The 18571-nt window shown below is 45.6% G+C and overlaps 1 protein-coding gene across 5 annotated transcripts in view; it reads left to right on the top strand.

Annotated features, from left to right (window-relative positions):
* Positions 1–18571, top strand: part of Efr3b (EFR3 homolog B) — a 103291-nt gene that overhangs the window by 27055 nt on the left and 57665 nt on the right. Inside the window, exon 1 of one of the 5 annotated variants that reach the window (XM_023711038.1) lies at positions 13684–13752. The exons of the other annotated variants lie outside the window; for them this stretch is intronic. The gene's annotated coding sequence lies outside the window, so the exon portion shown is untranslated. Of the gene's footprint in view, positions 1–13683; positions 13753–18571 lie in introns of those variants that run through there. 5 annotated transcript variants of the gene reach the window in all.

The raw sequence follows: 18571 nt of genomic DNA, 5'->3' as shown, positions 1-18571 counted from the left end.
CGTGCAGTGCTCAGGGCTCCCCCTGTGCTTCTGCTTTTGGAAGCAGTCCCAGGTCCCTGCAGCAGGTGAGAGGTATAGCATGGTGGATCTGAGTTACTCAGAGTTGTTATCATGGTTAACTTACTTATGTGTGTGTGTGGGGGGGGGTGCTGTTGGGGATTGAACCCAGGGCCTTCATAATGAGATATATGCTTAGCTTTTTAAATTTTTTTATTTTGAGACATCTCCCAAGTTACCCAGGCTGGGCTCCAGCTTCCATCCTCTTGCTTCAGCCTCCCAGAGTGCTGGGATTCCAGGTGTGCATCACCACGCCCACTTGTTGGCTTCATCATGCTCCCTGAGCCAAAAGTTTTCCAAGCTGAGATCATGCCTCTGTGAAGTGGGAGCTTTGTGGCTGGGCCCTGTGCCTCTTCCTCCCTCTCCTATCTCAGTTTCTTCCCTTGGCCAGATTTCCTGTTGTAAACTCCTCTCTTCTCCAGCTGCAGGGACCTGGTACTCCCTGAGCCTCTCTTCCTTCGGTGTTGATGGGCTCTGTCTGGGTCACGTACTAACCCAATGTGGGGGGTCCCTCTGCTGGAAGGCTCTGTCCAAACATTTCCAGGAAACCTAATCCCCTCTACCCATTCAGCTGTCATTCCAATGGTTGGAGCAGGAGAGACAGAGGCAGCGTATATCCTGTGTGTATCCTCTGGTGCTCTACTCCTAGCCTGAATGCCATTGCTTGGCTGTGGGGCAGGTGGACTCCAGTAGATGGCTTGGCTTTGTTTTTTTTTTTTTTTTGGTGGAACCAGGGATTGAACTCAGGCTCTTGCACTTGTTAGGCAAGTGCCTATTCTACTGAGCTATCTCCCTGGCCCTTTGGCTTTGTTTTCAACTTCATTTTTTAACTTGTGTTCTGTGATCAAAAAGTACGGTGAATATTTAAATCATAGAGCCACATTGACATTAATTTCCCCTCAAAATACTCCTCCTTGCTCCAAACATAACCTGTTGCTGCTATTTTCTGAAGCAGTTCTAGAAGCCCACTTTTGCATCTTTAGTTTCACAGTCCTGGTTGCCATGTTGTCCTGCATCAACGCAAAACATTTACCTTTCATGGTCATCTTGACTTTGGGGAAGAGCCGGAAGTCACTCCATGCCTGGTCCAGTATGTAAGGTGGATGAGGACACACTGTAATGCTTTTGTGAGTGGGATTTCCACTGGATCGTGGTTGGCAGCAGCACACAGTATTTTTGGTCGCAGATGCTCATGGAGAAGACTTCCAGAACTGCTGCAGACAGTGGCAAGAACCACGGGATAAGTATGTTTGAAATGACAGGGTGTGTTTTTAGGGGGATTGATGGCAATGTGTCTTTCACTGTAATAAAATTTAAGCATTCACCGATATTTTGGTTCTACCTAGTACTTTGCACATCTCTGCAGAAGCTCAGAATGCCTCATGCCACTTACTCATGTCACAGCCTAACCCCGTGTTACCCTCCCCCCAAGTTTGTCACATTGCCTCGCGGGCACTTCTAGACTAGGCCTTGTCTTGCCCTTTTCAACATGGCCACATTCTTTAGTGACCTCTAGGGGAGGCAGGCACTCTCTGCCCACTCGTCCCCTGGACTCCTCACACATTGCAGGTGGTGACAGGGACTGTTGGTAAGCAGTAATGGCAGCTTTCCCCTCCCCACCAGGATTTTAGGGCATCTCTCCTGTGGCCACCTCCCTAACATATCCAGCAGCCATTGCTCTGCCCTAGACAGGCCAGCCGGCTTCTGGGAATGTTCCCTTGAACTTGGCCCCTCTGAGCTGCCTAAAATGCTTTTCTTTTTCTTCTCTATCCCCTCATCATTGATGGCCCATCTTTCTAGGGAGCATCTAAATTAAAACGTCCCCACCCACTGAAGTCCTGGTGTGCAGCTCTGGCGCCTGCTGCTTGTATTTCCTTTTGTTGTGGCTGGTTGTGCAGCACTGTTACTTCAAGGGGACAGGACTTGTGCATTTTCTCTTTTTTCCCCTTCCACTGGGTCTGATGTCCTCTGTCCCTTTGTGTTGCGTGTGTGTGTGTTGCAGTAGATGAAATGACTTCTGGGTCTTGATCCAGCTCCTTTTCATCACAATTCCAGGAAGAACAGCAGTGAGCAAGTAAGAAAACTCGTGTGTGTGTGTGTGTGTGTGTGTGTGTGTGTGTACGTGTACCCTGAAATTCCAAGTTTTTCTTTTTGTTGATCTTTTTAATATTTTCAGTGCCATGGGTTGAACCCAGGGCCTTCTCACCCTGCTTCATTCCTAGCTCAGCCCTCTCCACTTTTATCTTTTTTTGAGACATAAGCTGCTGGGTTGCCTGGCCCTTTAAATCCTCCTGCCTCAGCTTCCCAGAGTGCTGGGATTATAGACATGGACTACCCAACCCAGCTAGGATTCCAAATTTGTTGTTGTTGTTGTTTTCTTGAGACAGGATCCTACTCTTATTTTTTTGAGACAGGGTCCAGGATGGCCTCAAATTTGCCATGATTCTCCTCCCTTCTGAGTGCTGGGATTATAGGGCTGGATTCCAAATTTTTGAACAGAAGTGATCAGATTGTGTGAGTTTTATCCAGAAGAAAAAGTGAAGGAAACATTAAAAATTACTTTGCTTATAGAGTGACATGTAAAACTTTTCTATTGGTGGAGGAAATTCAACTAAAACGTAAAGCCTTAAGTGAGAGTGAGCCGAGAAAACGTTCTGTGTTGTTGCAGGTGTCCTGTACTCATGTTGCCCAGTTCAGCCACTACCTGTTCCTGGCTATTTTTATTTGTTGCAGCTAAAGACTTTATTATTAAATTTACTTTCTAACTGATAAGTAAAAACAAAAATTGTACAGATTATTGGGGTATGGTGTTACATGTTTTGATACATGCATACATTGTATAATTTTTCTTCTTCCCTCTTCCTCTTCTTCTTCTTTCTCTCTCTTCTTTCTTCTGTGCCAGGAATTAAACCCACAACCATGCGCTTGTCTGACAGGTGCTGGGCTGCTGGGCTGTATCCCCAACGCTGTATAGTATTTAAGTCAGGTGAAACATCTGCCAAGCATTTATCATTTTTATGGAGAATATATTAAAACTCCTTTCTTCTAGCCTTTTGACAGATATTTTATTGTTACTTATAGTCACCTTACTAGGTACTGTCACATGGAGCCTCCTCTTTGCTGAGTAATATAGTATCCACTGCTCAGGCTTTCCCGCATGTAGCTCCTGAATATGTGAAGTGTGGCTAGTGGGGAGAGGAACTACATTTCAAATTTTATTTAAATGGCCTGAAGTGGGGAGTGGCTGCCATACTCAGTGGTGCAGCCTGAGACCCCTCATCACCTCTCTTTCATCTGTAGACACCCCCAGCCCAAACCGGTAACCAGTATTAGCACTGTACTATGGATCCTTCAGGTCAGGTCTGTCTTCATATATTCATGGCATATTTTATTCCATCTGAGTTGCTGCACAAAATGGTATTGCAGCTTTCTGTCTCTTTCTCTCTTTCTTCCCTTCTTCCTTACTTTCTTCCTTCCTTCCCTCCCCTCACCTCACCTCACCTCGCCTCGCCTCGCCTCGCCTCGCCTGCCTCTCTGCCTGCCTGCCTGCCTGCCTGCCTGCCTGCCTGCCTGCCTGCCTCCCTGCCTGCCTGCCTGCCTGCCTGCCTGCCTTCCTTCCTTCCTTCCTTCCTTCCTTCCTTCCTTCCTTCCTTCCTTCCTTTTTTTCCTTCTTTCCTTCTTTCCTTCTTTTCAGCTTCCTTTCTGATTGCCAGTGTATTTACAGAGCCATCTAGGACAGCACTTAACAGCTCTGCACCATTCACTTCTGCTGCTGTGTAGCATCCGTGGCACAGATGTCCCAGATGTATACAGACAGTCTTCCCTCCATTGACGAATGGAGGTTGTTTCCAAGCCACCCAAGCCCTCTCTGAGCTCCTTTCCTGTGTGTGTGAGCAGGTGCAGATGTGGAGAGAGGGAACTCCTGGGCTAAGGGGAAGGAGCATGTCCACCCACATTCTGCCCTTAGGTCTCTCAGCCCCGGTCCTAAGGGCCAAGGTGTGGGCCTAGTGCTGCGTCTGCGATGTTACCAGTGAGCCACTGTTTATTTTTTGATGCAGAGCTGGCAACCGTGTCCTACTCTGACTGCTCTTGTCTCTCCCCATGTTGAGAGACTGAAACCTAGATTTTATCAAACAGGATGTGATGGGCTCCGAAAATACTGGCACATTAATAATGATTTATAGATGACAGGCACAGACAGAGCTTGTATGCAAGCTGAGTTAAATGCAGCTGAGGAAAATCTAGAATGCTCAGAGGCTCATTTCTATTGTTTCTCAAGCCATGCTCATTGCACTCATTCAGAGACACAAATGTGAGATAGAGTTAAAGGTCCGTGTATTTGCCAGCATTTGGATATTAGCTATTAAGCAGCGGCTAAAACAAAGATTTGCCATGTGCTCTGTACCAGAGTCACTTTCTAAACAAGGCAGGCACAGGCCTGGAGTATGGCAGGGAAGCCTGCTTCAGTGGCCCCAGTGTAGGTCATCCACTGCTTTCTTCCTTCTCCTAATTTCAGAGGATAATGAAATAAAGATTAGTGAGGATACCACACTTCCGCATGTGCCTGCACATGCCTGTCATCCAGCTACTTGGGAGCCTGAGGTAGGATGATCACAAGTTCAAGGCCCGCTTGGGCAACCTAGTAAGACCCTGTCTCAAAATAAAAAATAGAAAGGATTGAGAAGGTAGCTTAGTGGTAGAGCACTTGCTTAGCACATGTAAGGCCCTGGGTTTAGTTTCCAGCCCTGCAAAAGTAAAAATAAAAAAAGAAATTTAACACTGGAGCGGTTGGTGACTCCTGAGTTTGGTTTAAAAAGTGGAGGAGGAAAACAGGAGGCTCACTACGAGTCTGAGCTGTGTAGTGAGACCCTGTACCAAATACATAAATAAAAAAAAAAAAAAAAGAGGATGAAAGTATGGAAGAGCAGCTCAGATCCTTTTCGTTAGAAATGTTAAAAAAAAAAAGAAAAAAGAAAAAGAAAAAGAAAAAGAAAAAAAAAACACATGTCCCTCCTGCTGCTAAGAATAAGAGACATTCTGTAGGAACAGGGAACTGTCCAACAAAGAACCATGGAAGGGAGTGAAAGAGCAGATAAGGGACCAAGTCCCAGAGGCTGGGCCCAGTTTCAGGGCAGGCTGTGAAGGTGCACACACAAAACTGGTGTGTGACTATAAATATGCATGCAGCATTGACAAAAAACAGAAGCATAGGAGAACGTTCGCCATGGTTTGATACTCCAGGAGGTCAAGCTGTCTACTTTTCTGTATCTGTTTGCTTGCTTGTGTCCCTTCCTTCTTTCCTCTCTCTCTCTCTCTCTCTCTCTCTCTCTCTCTCTCTCTCTCTCCTCTTTCCTTCCTTTTTCTTTTGATACAGGGTCTCACTGTGTATTTCAGGCTGGCCTTGAATTTTATAATCTTGCCTGGCCTCCAGCTCATGTTAATCCTCCTGCCTCAAGGCCCCAGAGTGCTGGGATCCTAGGCATGTGCCACCACACTGGGCTTTGCTGTCCTGATTTTAGCCATAATTTCCAGTTTGGGCCCCACTCTGGATGCACTTTAGTATACAGTGCCCCCCCCCCCAGTCCACAGGGATGCCTTGTTTCAAGACCTCCAGTGGATGCCTGAAACCACATATGGTACTGAGCCCTCTATAAACTATTTCTTTTCTGTACATACGGTCATGGCTTAAATTTACCCCACTCACCCCCAACCTCATGCAGTCATGGATGGGGCTTTTCTTAGGTGGTTGGATTTAGGGTATATGAATGTGGATTAGGGGTGTGATACTAGGATTGTCCCACTAATTGGTTTATCATAATTCTGGATGTGGGTAAGAAGCCCCGCCCAAAAAGCTCATAGCCTAGATAGAATGAAAGGGAAAGGAAGTCTGCTGCTAGCTGCCACTTGCTGCCTTCTTCCTGCCCTGCCATGAACTGCGTCTTGTCTCCCATGCTGCCCTGCCTTTGAGTGAGCCAGCTATGGCCTGAAACCTCTATAAACTGTGATTTGAAATAAACCTTTACTCCTTTAACACTAGTTGTTGAGCGTTCTGTCTCAGCAGTAAGAAAAGTAACTAAGACACATACCTACCTAGCTACCTATCATAAAGTTTAACTTACAAATTAGGCACAGTAAAAGAAGAAAGGTTTGTGCTAATATTGTTTAGACAAGCTATCATGTCTGCATCTTGTCCTCTGAATGACCACTACTAAGACAACAATATGCAATGTATTAATTATTGTAACTGTCCTACTAACCTGTTTTGAAACTGTTTCAGTGCTATTTTATTTTCTCATTAAAATGAATAAAAAAATTAAAAAATTAGGCACAGTAAAATATGAATAAGAACAACTAGTGATAATAATAAAATAGAATGATAATATATTAATAAAATTGTTAGTGTCACTACTATGGCACTATGAGGCCATTATTAAGTGACACTGAGACTAACCGGGGGTGGCATATACACTGTAGATATGCTAGACAGAGGAATGGATCACATCGCAGATAGGATACAGCAGGACCTTGTGTGATTTCTTTATGCTAATTGCTATGGCATACAGCTTCAAACTTAGGGATTTTTTTTTATTTCCAGAATTTTCCATTTCATATTTCTTTTGCCCAGAGATTGGCCTCAGTTAACTGAAACCACAGAAAGCAAAAGTGTGAATAAAAGGCAACTATTGTATACCTTTTCCACTGAGTACTCACTCCATCCTAGGAATTTTTCTGTGTTGTCACCTAGTCTTCAAATTATGCCAGTGAGATTTGCACTTAAATTATTTGTTCAAATACATTTCAGCCAGCTGATGAGGTTTCATTCAGCGTGCCTTTATTTGTAGACATCATGGTAGAAGTGTGTCTGTGCCCATCATTAGTGGGAAGTTAACAGAGCAGAGTGTCAATGCTGGAAGTTTCCTCTTCATTGTTTTCCCTCCAGGTTTTTAATCAGCTTTACAGGGCATTGGTTTTATTGGGCAGTTTCCAGACTGGCACAAACTCGCCTTGTTTTTTGTATTTTAGGACAGGGTCTACAGGGTCTCACTACATAAATCAGACTCCTAGTGATTCTCCTCTTTTCAGCCTCCCAAGTGCTGGGATTACAGATGTGTGCCACCATACCCGGTCTCAATCACCGTCTCAGTGTGCCCTGGGGGCGGGACTGGCATGGCCACCAGGGATTGAACCCGGCTGTGGTGCTCTGCCTAAGCAAGTGCTGAGCTATTTGGCTCATTTTTGATGGTCACTCTCAAACCTAGCATATCATGCTGGTCATGTGAAATTAATATTGTCATTACTCCCTGGTGAGATGAGTTCTAATTCAGCTTCTAGGACCTGTGTGGCTCTGGAAGCACCCTTGGAATGGAGGGAGGTGGTGGTCACATTTTATCACCAGCCCCAAGCTTTGGCTTTTCCTCCTACTCTGCTGTCAGCTATGGCCAGGGTGGTTCTTCCTGGCCCACTCTCCTTGTTTCAACCCTGGCTCTAGTCTGTCTTTTTTTGCTTGCTTGCTTGCTTGCTTGCTTTCTTTCTTTCTTTCTTTCTTTCTTTCTTTCTTTCTTTCTTTCTTTCTTTCTTTCTTTCTTCCTTCCTTCCTTCCTTCCTTCCTTCCTTCCTTCCTTCCTTCCTTCTTTTTTCTTTTTCTGGTGTGTGTGTGAGGGGAGTGGTGGAGGGACCAGGATTGAGCCACAGCCCCTTTTTTATTTTTTGCTTTTTTACTTTGAGATGGTATGTCACTGAGTTGCTAAATTGCCTGGGATTGGCTTGAGTTTGTAACCTTCCTGCATCAGCTTCCTCAGGTGCTGGTAAAGCAGGCATGTGCAGCCACACCTGGTCCAGCCTAAATTTTTTATGCTCTGGCTCCTATTCCTACTGGTATTGATCTTCCCTTCTCTCTAAACTGAAATTCAGCTAGCCTAATTACCCTTCCTAGTACTACACTAGTCTCCTCTTAAAAAAGTCCTCAAGGCTTTTTGTTTGTTTGCTTGTTTTGTGTTTTAAAGCCCTCCTGGAAGAAGGAAGGTGCTGCCCTCCTGGCTGCAGGCTGAGCTCCTCACCTGGGCAGTAGGGCTACTCACCACAGCCGAGCACCCAGCAGGCCGCTGCCTGGAGCTCCTCTCTAGCTGCGCACAGGGATGTCCTGTTTCTGGAGAATATCATTCAAATCTTTGAGCCTTATATAGATAGACCTTTGACTTCATTTCCGGAAATCTATCCTAAAGGAATAATCTGGAAAAAGTTGTAATGCATATGTGCTATCACCAACATTTTTTTTCTTTTTTATATTTAAAGAGAAGAAAAAAAACAATGAAACAGTTTCAAAACATGTTAGTAAGGGAGTTACAATAATTAATACATTGAGTATTGTTGTCTTAGTAACAATTACTCAGAGTACAAGATACAGGCATAATATCTTGTCCAAACAATATTAGCACAAACCTTTCTTTTCTGCAAACTAAGAGAAATTAGATGTATAACTATCTTATGCATATTTTTTTTCTTTTTCCCTTCCTTCCTTTCTTTCCTCTTTTCCCCATTATAGTTTGTCTTTTCTTTTGAACGGCTTCTTGGAAAAACTGGCTTTCTGCATACCAGAGACTAAAACTGGACCCATGTCTATCACTGTGTGCTAAACCAAGGTCAAAATGAAGCAAAGTTCTAAATATTAAAATGAAACATTAAATTTTCTGGAAGAGAAAATAGGTAGAAATTTCAAAGACATAGGTGTAGGCAGAGACTTCATGAACCAACATTATTGTTAATGGCATGAAAATGTGAACAAGAGAAATATTGAAGATTATGTGGAAGATTTAGTAATTACTGTGGCTCTCCCTGGAACTTTTTTATTTTTTTAAATATTTTTTGTATTTTAGGGAAGTTCTACAGGGTGTTCAGGGTCTCATTACTAGATCAGACTCATAGTGATCTAACTGTTTACAGCCTCCCGAGAGCTGGGATTACAGGCACGCCCATTCTTAATTGCCCTCTCAGTTTGCCCTGGAGGTTATGGCTGGCATGGTAGGCCCAGGGATTGAACCCCTGGCCCCTGCGCCTGCTTGCAGGCGCTTTAATCCTCTGAACTATTTGGTTGCCCCCCCCCCCCGAACTTTAAGCACACATTCAAAATGATAATCATGATAATTTGACAGCAGGAAAAAGGCAGAGGAAATAGGACAAAGGGGACAGTGACCCCACACTGTGGAGCCTGCTGTGTGCTCCACTGGCTGCTCCACTCACCTCCCGCAGACCAGGATGCTGACAGAGGGTGTGGTGACCCGAGGTCATAGTCACAGCCTTGCTGAATTGGAAGGCAGGTTTTTCTATGATGTAAAATATAAAGCTGTGTCTACCTGACAATATGATTCCTATTTGGAGTGACAATACAGAGGGTCATTTTTTAGAAACAGCCTTCTGTGAATATTATTTGAACAGTTCCCACACACTGAAACCTAGGGACTGGTTCCTGTCCCTAGGATCTCCAGGCCAGCTTAGGTTCCAGAGTCACTTCCATGTGTGCCCCCTTGCAGGACAGTGTCTCTTCCCTGGCCTCCCCCTCTTTCTCCTCTACCTTCCAGGCCCACGTCCTTCAAGGCTCTGGTTAAATCCTTTTCCTCTCCTGAGTCCCTGTTGACAGCCTGGCCTGGGGCTGTGCCTTCCTTGGAGTCTCTAACATAAGAGCCCTTCTGGAAAAATCATCAGTACCCCCAGGCTTTGCAGTTTATTTACTCACTGTGTCTTTCTGCCCAAATGGAAAGCTCAGAAAGCCGGAGCTGGGTCTTGTAACACTTCATGGACCCACGGTGGCAGTTGGCACCATGGGAACCCATAATGAGGCTCAGCCTGAATGTTGGCAGATCATGTTCCTCCCTCCAGTGTGGCTGCCCCGGCGTGAGGCTGGCTGGTCACTCAGGGCAGGCAGGCAAGGCTCTGGCTTTCGCTGTGCCCCACAAACAGCTCAGGCTGCCATCCAGGCCTGTGTCAGCTATCACCTCTCTTCAAAGGAAGCAGCCTTGCCTGTGTTATATGTAACTTTTAAAAAGTGTAGATTTCTAGATAGTTGCAAAGAAATGCTTAGGAAGGTCCTGTGTTCCACCTCCCCTAGTGTTAATGTCTGGTTTGGTATCAGTACATACAAGGAACTTCACATCGGTCCAGTCCACAAAGCTGGTTCAGATAGAATGGGTTATAGATTACATTTAAAAAAAAAATCATCCTGGAATTTGTCATTTCCTACTTGAACATATTTTCATTATATCTCTGTCTCATATGTTTACTCTCACCATTGCTCTGACGCTGGGCCTCTCTGGCTCTGTGCCTTGCTCTCTGTGTGATCTTGGCCCAATTAACTAACATCTCTGAGTTTTTGTTTTCTCATTTGAATAGTAACAATACTAACCTCATGGGATTTTTTTTAATGTAAAGTATTCAAGTTAGACACATAATGCACCCTCAGGAGATGTTTTGATTCCATCCTTGCTTACATGGAAAGCTTTCTTTTTTTCACAATACAATGAAATTCTTCTCTTTTAAATAATGTTCAAGATGAATCTCCTCATCTTTTCCTCTCTGTCTCCAGTTTCCTCAGTGGCCCTGCTGTGTGTGTAACGTTTAATTCATATGACCCTGATTGTATGTTCCATACTCCTGCCAAATGTGTTTTCATTTCTGTTTTTACCCAGCAACGCCATGAGGTGTTTGCAGGCAGTAGCCTCCATTCTTCATTTGCACAAGCCAGCGTATTGGAGGAGAGCCTTGGCTTGGTGCCATCTGTAAAACACAGATAATTTTATCAGCCTCAGGGACTTTCTGCAGAAACCAAATGGAGGAATCATAGTACCTGGCACAGGCAAGCTCGAAATGCATTAACTGATGCTGATGGTCACGGTGACGCCTTTCCCTTGTGTTTCCCTAAAGAGCTATGTCCTTGGGCGCCCGAGAGGGGGTATCTGTCTGGATCAGAACTTGGATTCCTTACTGGCTATTTGTACTTTTATATTCCAAAGATAAAAATGGACATGAAAGGTTACAGGGGCCATTCTTGCTCTGTTATTCCCTTTCTCCTAAGTAGGGGAAAATTTTTTTAATTCATTAATTAGCATAGTAATACCGATGATGATAGTGATTGAGGCGCTGTTGGTAGTGAAAACTGGCAGTACAAAAGGGCTTATCATGTGCTAGAAAGAGGCCTAAACATCGCCTGTGTTACGCCATCCAGCCTCCACCACAGCCCTTTCCTCCATGCTGCAGACCAGTGGAGCAGGGCCACAAGGACTGAGTTCAGGGCATTGTCAGAGTGAGGGCTGGTGTTTGCAGCCTCTGAATGTGGTTGAGGTGAATTTTTCCTACTGTTAGTTGGCCCAGGAGACAGAGAGTGGAAAGACGTTCTGTTCATCTGTGCTCATTATTTGTTTCAAAAGCAATATCAAAGCCTAGGCAAGCCTACGGTTAGTAAAGAATTAAAACCCTGACATTTAATCAATTGCCCAGGTTTCTCTCTTTTTTAATTCCAATCTTCAATTATTAAGGTGGCAATCAGATTAGCTGAGATGGGCCAGGAGCGGTGAGCATCTTGGAAGCCAGGAACACTGAAAGGTCAGGCTGTGCCTGGTTTATCTGCCTCCCCAGGGAGAATCCAGCTGCTTCTTCGTTCTACTTCCAGGAAGCTGTGTCTGGAAACGCGACCCCGTGTTCTGTTTCCTTGGCACCTGCTCCTGGTATCTCCAGTCCTAGTCTTCTCTGGACAACAGGCAGCCCTGGCCTCTGTGGGCAGCCACACAGCGTTCTGCTTTTCAGCCAGTAGGACAGGGCCAGGCTCTGCTCACGCGGTTCCCAGCTTCTATTACCAAGGGCAAAAGGTTGCTTCACTCTAGTAATGAAAAATTGGAAACAACAGGGAATGATTCAATAGATCAGAGTCTGGCCAAAAGTGGAATAATAAGTAACCTTTAAAACGAGGTTTTTAAAAGTAGTTAGAAGTTAAGCACAACATAAGAAGAAAATTGCTTTAATACTGTTCTGTGTAATCACAACTTTATCCATATATTTTATTTTATTTATTTTTTATCCATATACTTTAAAAATATGTGAAGCAAAACAGTAGCACAAGTACACTAAAATTTTAATAGGTAGTTATTTCTTTTTTAAAAAATTTTATTCTTGAGGGCTGGTCAAATAGCTCAGCAGATTAAAGCGCCTGCAAACAGGCCCAGGGTCCAGGGGTTCGATCCCTGGGCCTGCAGTGCTGGCCCTGCCCTCAGAACGAGCTGAGAGGGCAGTTGAGACTGGGTGGAGGTACTTGCCTGTAATCCCAGCTCTTGGGAGGCTGCAAACAAGCGGATCACTATGAGTCTGATCTAGTAGTGAGACTGAATACCCTGTAGACCCTTCCTTAAAATAAAAAAAAAAAAAAATTATTCTTTTTGGTACAGGATCTCTCTATGTAGTTCAGACTCATAGTGATCCTCCTGTCTCAGCCTCCCCAGTGCTGGGATTACAGGTGTGTGTCAGCACAGTGTGCCTGGAACATGCGATACCAGGGATCAAACTTGGGACCTTGTGCTTGCCAGGCAGGCGCTTAGACTGCCAAGCTGTGTCCTCAATCCAACATGTAGTTATTTCTAAGTTTCATGGTTGTAAGTGATATGTATGTTCATTGTGTTCCCCCCTATTTTGTGAATTTGTCCCTGTAAGCATGAATTTCTTTTTAGATTAGAAGTCAGAAAAAAGAAGAGAGGGAACCTTTTTGGTCTACTTTAATGTTTGCCCATTTCAGTTGTTTATGGCTCCTGGATACCCCAGTACACAGCAGCTCTCTCCATCCCTAAGGATCCAGCTCAGATCTCACCTCTTCCAGGAAACCTGCCTGACCTCATGCAACTCAGATTTCTTCAGGGCCACCCAGAGAGCTCAGCAGACTAATGTGCCTGCTTAGGCAGAGCTCAGAGGCCTGGGTTCATCCCCAATATGCCATGCCAGCGCCACTGGGCGTGGTGGTGCATGCCTGTAATCCCAGCACTTGGGAGGCTGAAAACAGGAGAATCACTACAAGTCTAGTCTACAGAGTGAGACCCTGTAAACCCTGTAGACCCTGTCCTAAATACGTTAAAAAAAAAGAAAAAGAAAAGATTTCTTCAGTTTTATGGATTCCTTAGGTATACTGTGACACATTACCAACTTTAAATGCATGTGGGTCTCATCCCCAGAGGATAGGTCTCTTCAGGCATCATCTGCATGCCACCCAGCAAGTACTATGCAGACTGCTGGAGTTTAATTAATGTCAGTTGACCAGAGGTCTGGTCTTCAAGGGAGGCTCTGGATTGAGGTGGAGCCGCCTTTCTCTCTGAACTTTGTTCCATTTCCTCCAATTCATTCAAATTGGCCATTAGTGCCAGCTTAATTTTATTGTAAATTGTTTGAAAAGAATTCCATCTGCTTTGGTAGGAATGACCCAGTCAAGCCCTTGTCTTTACAGGGAGATTGTAAAGCTATGAAAATAAATATGAACTATTTTGAGCAAACAGATATTTTTCTTGATGAATGGGGTTAATGGAGTTGATGTTTATTGAAAGGAAATCAGCTCTTTGAGAGGAGGGGCCAGGCCTGGGTCTCATACTGATCAAAGGCTGGTGAAATGACACAGCATCATGCCGGTTTCCTGGAGTCCTGCTGGCCTCAGGATACTGTACTGAGGTGGAGGTGAGACAGGAAGAACCTAAGACTTTAGGAATTTACAGTTTGGGATTAGGGGGTGTCTCTGAAATGACAGACTGGTCAGCAGAAGTGGACGGTTGTGTGTATGGGGTTACACAGCACAAAAGCTGCCCATCTATCCAGGCTGATAGAGGGAAAGGATGTCTTGAGTGGAGCTTTCCAGGGAAGATCGGCACGGGTCAGGACCCCCACTCCTCTCACCCAAATATCCTTGCATGCATAGCTCACGTCTCTCTCACCTCCTGGTCTTCCAGTCTGCTGCTCTTCAGGCCTCCCAGCCCTTGTCATTGGTCTCTGCTCTGTGCTGCAGGAGACAGAGCCAAGGGAGAGAACTGCTCATGGGGAGAGGGCTCTTGGGTGGAGGAGCCTGCATCTGTAGTGGGCAGCCTTGGTTAGACTCTTAGAGGGAATATTACTGGATAATGCTCAGGGAGATCCCCCAGAGAGGAGACAGGGACCTCAACTGACCCCATGGGAAAGGTTCTTGACACTTGTCACAGAAAAATCATTTCAGAACACATCGGCAGGAGGCTTAGGCAGTTAGAAAGTAAAAGAAAACAGGGAAAGGAGGTTAGCCTGAGGAGCTGATGAGGACACTGCTCTGAGGCATTCACAAAGAACAAGACCAGTTCCTGTGGGTTTAGGGGAGGTGGACTGTGTGTGGCTGAGTGGTATCTCAGGCTTTGCAGGGTGGCCCCAGGAGAAGTGCTTGTGGCTTCTGATTGTTTTTCCTTGGGGCAGTCTGTCTTGTGGCTGTGCTGGAATCCAGGTGACTATATGTTTAGGGTCATGACTGAAGACTTCCAGGTGTTCATTGACTTCCAGGTCAGATGTCCCTGAAAATCTCTATCTTGAAGGGAAGTGAGACAGGTTGTGGAAATTCAAGCACATCAACCATTTTTGTAACTTTTTGATAGACACTCCCTTAATGATTAGCAGGCTTATATGCAGAGCTGAGCAAGGGTCTGACCCGAATAAAGGTAACAAATGAGACAGATCTTTTTTTTTTTTTTTTTTTTTTTTTCTATTTTGCAGAACCGGGGATTGAACTCAGGACCTTGCGCTTACCAGGGAAGCACTTATTCCACTGAGCCATCTCCCTAGCCCCAATGAGACAGATCTTTTAAGTTGCCTATTGAGTATCTATAGGCTTAAAGTAACTTGCTTCCTTTTTAAAAAAATTATTATTTTAGCAAAACTTCTTTAAGTCCTGATTGCCTTAGAAGAAAACAAATCATGCTTTAAATGAATAATAGATTTAGTGCCCGGGAGTTTGTCCTCTGTCCCTATGGTAGTCTCTGGTTGTGTAAGAAGTGTTGATCTACTACTGCAGAGGTGAGGCACACTAACTACTTGATTATAAAGCAAACTAAATCAAACATTTGCTTTAAAGCTTTATAGACAGTGAATTGAAGCCTGGCCAGATGGCCAGTGGACAGGCCTAGTGCCAGGGTCAAGGAGGCTTCCAGCACCATGGCTGTCACAAAGGAAGGAAAGGAAGGGACACAGTGAACTCAGGAAACTGTTGAGGATGAAGGGAACCTTGGGGCAGAGAGGCTCAGGCTGTGTGACCTTGGGCATGGCATTTGACATCTCAGGTCCTGCCTCCTTTCTGTGAAGTGAGAATATATACCTACATGACAAAGACCATGTGAAACACTGTGAAGTATGGGGCTAGGGCTTAGTACAGAGCAGGTAGTAAGCCCTGGGATTTTCTGAGTATTAAAGATAGCCTAGGGGAGACTGGGCAGCGATGAAGGGAAGGCCGGAATGCAAAGGGACTGACGGCGGATCTCAGTGACCTGGCAGATGAGGGATGTGGGGTTGATAACAGGAGTACGGAGAGGAGGTCTAGATTTTGCACAGAACAGTGTGCTTAGTGTTGGAGGCTATTTCAAACCTTGACGCCCTGGGCCGCCAGTGATTAGACCAGTGCGACAGGTGTGTCAAGGAAGCAGGACTGGGCCAGTAGAGCTGAGGGGATGCAAGGCCACAGTGAAGATGACTTGGGACGCAGTGGACAGTGCTGGCAGACCAGGTGTGAGGTGACCATGTGGTCTGCCGTCACATGTGCACTACCCTACACAGAGGGACATTTTAAACACTCTCGCCCCTCTTCAGGACAGAAGGGTAATCCTGATGAGCAGTTGGGATTGTGACCACAGGCCAGGCAGGGGCGTGGGGGGGTGGCCAAGGCAGGCAGCAGGACCCTGAGGACAGGATACCCACATTCAGCATGTCTCCACCTCAAAGCCCATCCTCCAGGGAGATCCTGGCAGAGTGGAAGATGGGCTGGGACTGAATCCAGGAATTTCCACTGAAGGCCTTATTGCACTCTTACAGCCTTGATTTCACTTCTCTGTTCATTCACTGTCCTGCATTCAGCACCTGTGTGTATGAGCACCTCCTTCTACCTCATCTCTGGGTTAGACCTTTTCCTGGCCTGGGGACACAGCAGGGACTGTCCCTGCCCTCCATGGACTCATCTGCCAAGGGGTCCACAGTGTGGACACAGACAGAGTCAGGGGGTGAAAAGGAATAAATTGGAGCCAGAAAACTGAGGGGACTGGTGGCCAGGGGCTTGTTTCAGCTGGGTGACAGTGGGCAGAGCTTAGGGGACACTGGGGAACATTTGGGATGGGGAGATTCTATGCAGGGAGCCCTGTGGCGAGGTCTTTGAGGCATCCCTGCAGTGGGGACAGAGGAGCCACAGTGAGAGAGCCTAGAGGGGCAGGTGACCCTGGAAGAGCCTGGCCATTCTCAGAATTTTAAAGATGGAAGAAATCATTGAAATCTTGTTATTGGGCAATCTGTTAATAATTTGATGTTGCAGCCAGGCATGGTGGTGCCTTCCTATAATCACAGCCCTCAGGTGGCAGTGGCAGGAGGATCATTGAGAGTTTGAGGACAGCCTGGGCTATCGTGGGTTCAAGGCCAACTGAACTGCATAGTGAGACCCTATTTATATGTCTTAAAGTAATAATAGTAATAATAATAATAGCTATTATTATTTGATGTTGCAGTGACCAGAGCAGCTTCATACTTGAGAAATAGACCTTTTGCTTGTTCTCCTTAAAATAATCATGAAAATATTAGATAAAGCCAAGTGCAGAGGTGCATGCCTGCAGTCCCAGCTACTGAAGAGGCTCAGCCTGGGCAACAGAGGACCCTGTCTCTGAAAGAAAAAATAAAGGATGAGACATGTCCTAGTGACAGAAGAGAATCCATTATAAACTTACCTTTTGTGTTACACGGTCAGATCTGCCAGGTACAATCACCAGAGACAGGACTCTGGGGGGAGCACTTCTGTCTTCCGTGAAATGGCTCAGAATGAAATGGTTCATCACAGGTCCACCCACTTCCATGTACTGATATTAAGAACACTCAGAAGCAAGATAAAAGAAACGTATAAAATATATCTCTTAGGGCCGGCCAAATAGCTCAGAGGGTTAAAGCGCCTGCACGCAGGCGCAGGAGCTAGGGGCTCAATCCTGGGGCCTGCTGTGCTGGCCCCACCTCTTGGGTGAGCTGAGTTGGCAATTGAGACTGGGCGTGGTGGCGTGTGTCTGTAATCCCAGCACGTGGGAGGCTGTAAACAGGAGTATCACTATGAGTCCGATCCAGTAGTGAGATCCTGAATACCCTGTAGACCCTTCCCCCAAAAAAATACAAAAAGAAAAAAAATCACCTGAACTCCATGCAAGGAACATTTTGCAATTTCATGTTAATGTCTTTTTAAATTTTTTTTTTTTAGTTCCAAGGATCAAACCCAGAGCTAGAACGTACTAACACGTCAGCATTCTACCGCTGAGCTACATCTTCAGGCCTTTTTGTTTTATGTTGAGACAGGGTCTCTGTGAGTTTCCCATGCTGGGCTATACTTTATATCCTACTGCCTTTGCGTGCTGAGTAGCTGGGATGATTACAAGCTTAGTCTCATGTCCTCTGTTTTTTCCCAGCTAGGTTGTGGTTACTTTGAATTCACCAGCTTTGGGTTGGAAGCTTTCTGGGGGTGCTTGTAGTACCAAGGTCTCCTGAGCTGCTTTGGTGCCAAAGGCTGTGGGCATCTGGCCAAAGCTTTCCCCAGCTCTTTGCCTTATCAAAAAGAACTGTCTCTTGCATTAAATTCTCTTTTTAATCTTTTTTAAAATTTTATTTATTTGTGTGTGTGTGTGTGTGTGTGTGTGTGTGTGTGGCCAGCTCAGCCCACCAGGGGGCGGGGCTGGCTGGCATGTGGTGCTGGGGGATTGAACTGTGGTCCCTGTGCTTTGCTAAGCTTGCTCTAAGTAGGTGCTTTAGACCACTGAGCCATCTCACCAGCCCCATAAATTCTCTCTCTCTCTTTTTTTTCCCCCTGCATTAAGTTCTGATTACCCACCAGGAAGTGCGGGCTTCTGCACACGGATTTCTGCACATGGGCTGAGATTCCAGAAGTAATCAGCCTAGGTTTGCCCTCCCAGGGAGTCATTCCTGGGTGTCTTCCCTCTTGTTGAGATACAGGCAGCCATGTGGCTTTAGAATTCTCTATCATAGGGCCAGCAAGATGGCTCAGCGGACTAAGCTCCTACTTAGGCAAGTGCAGAGACTGGGGTTTGATCCCCGGTACCACGTGCTGCGCTGGCCTCCTCCTCAGAGCGCACTGAGCCGGCGACCCAGACCAAGTCCTAGCATGGTGGTACATGCCTGTAATCTCAGCCCTATGGAGGCCAAAAACAGGAAGATCACTATGAGTCCGAGCTGTGTAGTGAGACCCTGTACCAAATACATGAAACAACTGGGGCTGGGGAGATAGCTCAGGAGAATA

This window comes from Octodon degus, unplaced genomic scaffold (assembly GCF_000260255.1).
Source record: "Octodon degus isolate 3935 unplaced genomic scaffold, OctDeg1.0 scaffold00019, whole genome shotgun sequence".
Classification (NCBI taxonomy): Eukaryota; Metazoa; Chordata; class Mammalia; order Rodentia; family Octodontidae; genus Octodon; species Octodon degus.
The sequence above is the reverse complement of the archived record's forward strand: the minus strand, read 5'-3'. Positions and strand labels throughout refer to the sequence as shown.